Below are 4,031 nucleotides of genomic sequence, written 5' to 3' on the forward strand. Positions count from 1 at the left end.
TAAATTCATGAAATAGTAGTTCAATGAAATTTTGAATGAAAGTCAACAAAACGAGATGACATGGCCTTTCACCTGTGACCCGTCTTGAAATGGTTAATACAATCTATAAACATTAGTATTAATTTTTGGATTTTTGTGTTTTTCAGGTTAATTATATTGGCTAGTGTTGGTAAACATGTTTCGCGTAGTGGAAAATCCTGATGGTTCCACTTTGGTTTACAAGGCCAACACCAATGAGTTGCTGTGTGTTGTACAAGGAAAACATCCTTTGCCAACAGTGAGTAAATTAATCATTTTTAATTAAATCCATGTACTTGTTTATGGTAAAGTAGAAAGAGATTGTTTTAATTATATATAACACTTCTGTTTACTCCTATCCTCGGTGGTAGGCAGCTTAGCTCTATAGCTTCATGCTTTGGTCTCGTAGTCCGATGGTTGTGAGTTCAAGGCTGACCCATGTAATGCTGTTGTGTCCCCACTTATTCCAGTCTGCCTAGCTGTATGATGGGTACTAGCAATGTACTAACATCCGTTCCAAGGGGAAAAGGGTTAGCATTCTTATCCACAGGTGCCACTGGAGCCCAAAAGCATTGGCCCTACTTGCCTTGCAAAGACAAGGCAATGATTTAATTAACTAACTGTTTTCAATACTTATAACCTAGCTATAAGTGGTATTTTATTGATACTATCATTACTACTTGTGTTATGTGGTGTATTCACTTTAGGCTTGCACAATCCACCTTTAAAAGAAAATGTCCATGTGGCTACGCTTAATTAAAGAGAGCTACATAATTTATTGAAACGTGTAGTTGGATATTTATTCCTGTTAGGAAGGAAGTCTTGTGAAATCTTTTAAACTGGTTTATTTTGTTCCATGTTATCTCATTACAGATGTTTAGGTTTTGTTTTTATGTAACAGGGTCATTATTCTCTTAATTTACATCTTTGTTTTGAGTCTTGAACTCTTAGCTATCAGTTGTTTTAAAAATTGTACTGTGCATCCAGGTGTACTGATTTTCAACAAGAAGCCAAACATTGATGATGTATATGTAACACCTGGACCACTACTGACTATATCTTTCATATCCCAGTTGGCCTGATGAGCATTTGTGTTGGGTGAAAAGCCTTACCAACACTGGAGATGGCAGGTATATTTGTGTTGGGTGAAAAGCCTTACCAACACTGGAGATGGCAGATATATTTGTGTTGGGTGAAAAGCCTTACCAACACTGGAGATGGCAGGTATATTTGTGTTGGGTGAAAAGCCTTACCAACACTGGAGATGGCAGATATATTTGTGTTGGGTGAAAAGCCTTACCAACACTGGAGGTGGCAGATATACTGTGGTTGATGTATGATAACATATTCTTTTTTGTTCTTTTCTTTCTATAGTAAAGCTGGTTGTGGAAATGTTAGGTAGGGAACAAATTTAACACATAAAATGTATCTGTATGCAGCACCAAACTAGGAAATTTCGTACTTTCTGTTCTGACTTCTAACTGGTTGCTATGTCTGAAGAGGTCAATTACAGAATAATTTAACATTGTTATTTCAATTCATACAAAAGAGTCCTAGTATGGTATCACCTCTCGAGATAAACTTTTCCGGTCCCAAGAAGACACACAACCAAACTGCTACAAGCTTCTGAAAGACACACAACCAAACTGTTACAAGCTTCTGAAGACACACAACCAAACTGTTACAAGCTTCTGAAAAGCTTGTAACAGTTTGGTTGTGTGTCATATGTCGCACAGGACACCATCAATCGTTGGTACAGTACTGCTCATAGCTTCATGTACAAGTTAAAAACTACAGAGAAGTGTAGCAATGTAACAGTTGTTAATTTAACTAGTTTGGAACATATCATCGGGTGTTTTCTACATTTTGATGTAGGTGTTGTGCATGATAACTGGACACAGAAAGGTCGTAAACATGTCTCAATTCTTCTACAGAGGTAAAACATTACCCATGAGAACAAGAAGTGTTCAGAAGCTTGTAACAGTTTGATTGTGTGTCTTCAGCGAATGAGGTTTTGTGGTAATTTATGAAGTTAGGTTTTTACTATCTGTTTTTTTTTATCTTAACTTCATGAGTCTAGGTTAGATTGCCAAGTTAGAAACCTCAGGTACAGTTGTACCACTTCTAAAATACCAAATCCTGCACTTTGAATTGTGACTATATTGTGTTTAAAAGTTCTACTAAATATCTGGCGTTTAAGAATCTTGGTATTAACATTCTTAACATAGAATAAATTTCCTTAAACAAATGGTTTAATGCCAAAATCTTGAAAATGAAGACAGCTTATTGATATTACACCACTAATTCATTGTAGCAATGAAAAACAAGTCCTTTGTTGAATTGTAATCTCATTGTCTGGTAGCAAAGTGAAGTATGCATACAAAAAGAAAATAGCTGAAGATCTCACGAGCCAGACATTCAAAAACACAAGTCTGTAGACTGGACATTGAAGGAAACTTGGTTAAAGTTATAAATAGTTGAAGATCTCATGAGCCAGACATTCAAAAACACAAGTCTGTAGACTGGACATTGAATGAAACTTGGTTAAAGTTATAAATAGCTGAAGATCTCACGAACCAGACATTCAAAAACACAAGTCTGTAGACTGGACATTGAAGGAAACTTGGTTAAAGTTATAAATAGCTGAAGATCTCATGAGCCAGACATTCAAAAACACAAGTCTGTAGACTGGACATTGAAGGAAACTTGGTTAAAGTTATAATAATCAAAGTCTGTTAGTAAAGAATTTTATACATATTGTTCTAAACAGTAAATAATAAAATCCTTTAACTGAAACAGACCTGCTGAATTTTTATGGTAGAAAGTATCTCTGATATCCACCTCGTTAGCTAACAACAAACAGTATGTAATTCATTATACCAGTCTCAATGAAATCTTAAAGTATAGTTTAATAACACTCACAAGTAAGGTTTTCAGTTCATGAAATTTAAAAATAGTAGGTATATTGTACAAAGCAGTATTTTCACATACAATTAAAAACTCTGGATTAGATAGCATTACTGATTTTGAAATCTTCAAAATTACAGGTTTTACTTTGGAATTGCAAAATCTCATTTTACCAAGCAGAATAAGGGCTTCTAAAGATAAAGAGAGAATATGATATGTGCCCCAACAAGAAAGCCCGACTTAAGAGCTCATACAAGTCTCTCCTTTATAAATATTCTGACATGAGACATATAAAAACCTATATATGTTGTTAACATATTTACTTATGTACATATGCAGTAAATGAAATTACACAAAGAAAAACCAGCAGAAACTAATCAACTTTAGGGAAGGATTCAGAGCTACAACAGGCAGTATTCCGAAGTATTATAAACGCAGTATTTCATTACACTATCCAAAACTAATCACCTTAAACAGCTGTTTTAAGCATTTTAAAAATACTGTTTATGTTAAAAGTTATTAAGATTTGTATTGCCTTTAATTAGTTCTTCCTATTTTAATATAAATTGTGTGCTAGTTTCAAACTTAAAAATATTATACCGTGAAACAGATGAGGTGATCAATTTCTTTAAAAACAAGTGTCTTGTATGTTTCATACAATTTACAAACATTTTTGTGTGTTTCAGGGTGCTTCCCAATCAGTTCTAGCTCGAAAAACAAAAGACATTCTTAAAACTTGTAGCAAAGGTATGACAGTTTTTCTTAATCAGGGTTATAATTTTAAAGACTCTTCAGATCTCAGTGACATATTGAAACATGTTTGTCTTACCCTCATGTTATTTTACAAATGAAGCAATGTTTTAATTAAAACTATTGGATTAACATAAAATCATTAATTCCTTTACCTGTAAATACAAATTCTGACAGTTATTATCAGAGCAATCTATGGTAGATAATGATATAGTATTAAAATTTAAATATTTAAGTAAGCTCATTAATTGTTAGTCTTACCACCAGCGTGTGTATGAAAACTTTGAGATGACCATTAGATGTTAGTCTTACCACCAGCGTGTGTATGAAAACTTTGAGATGACCATTAGATGTTA

General features: G+C 33.7%; 1 long non-coding RNA gene across 2 annotated transcripts in view; it reads left to right on the forward strand.

The window, feature by feature from the left end:
• The window catches only part of LOC106476162, an 11,300-nt gene extending 7,607 nt beyond the window's left edge, over window positions 1-3,693 (forward strand). For both annotated transcript variants that reach the window (XR_002609090.1, XR_001291875.2), the window contains exons 2-3: window positions 147-277; window positions 3,612-3,693. This is a non-coding gene — a long non-coding RNA (uncharacterized LOC106476162). The remainder of the gene's footprint in view (window positions 1-146; window positions 278-3,611) is intronic.
• Window positions 3,694-4,031: the final 338 nt, after the last annotated feature.

The sequence above is a fragment of the Limulus polyphemus genome, unplaced genomic scaffold (genome assembly GCF_000517525.1).
Source record: "Limulus polyphemus unplaced genomic scaffold, Limulus_polyphemus-2.1.2 Scaffold9944, whole genome shotgun sequence".
Lineage (NCBI taxonomy): Eukaryota > Metazoa > Arthropoda > Merostomata > Xiphosura > Limulidae > Limulus > Limulus polyphemus.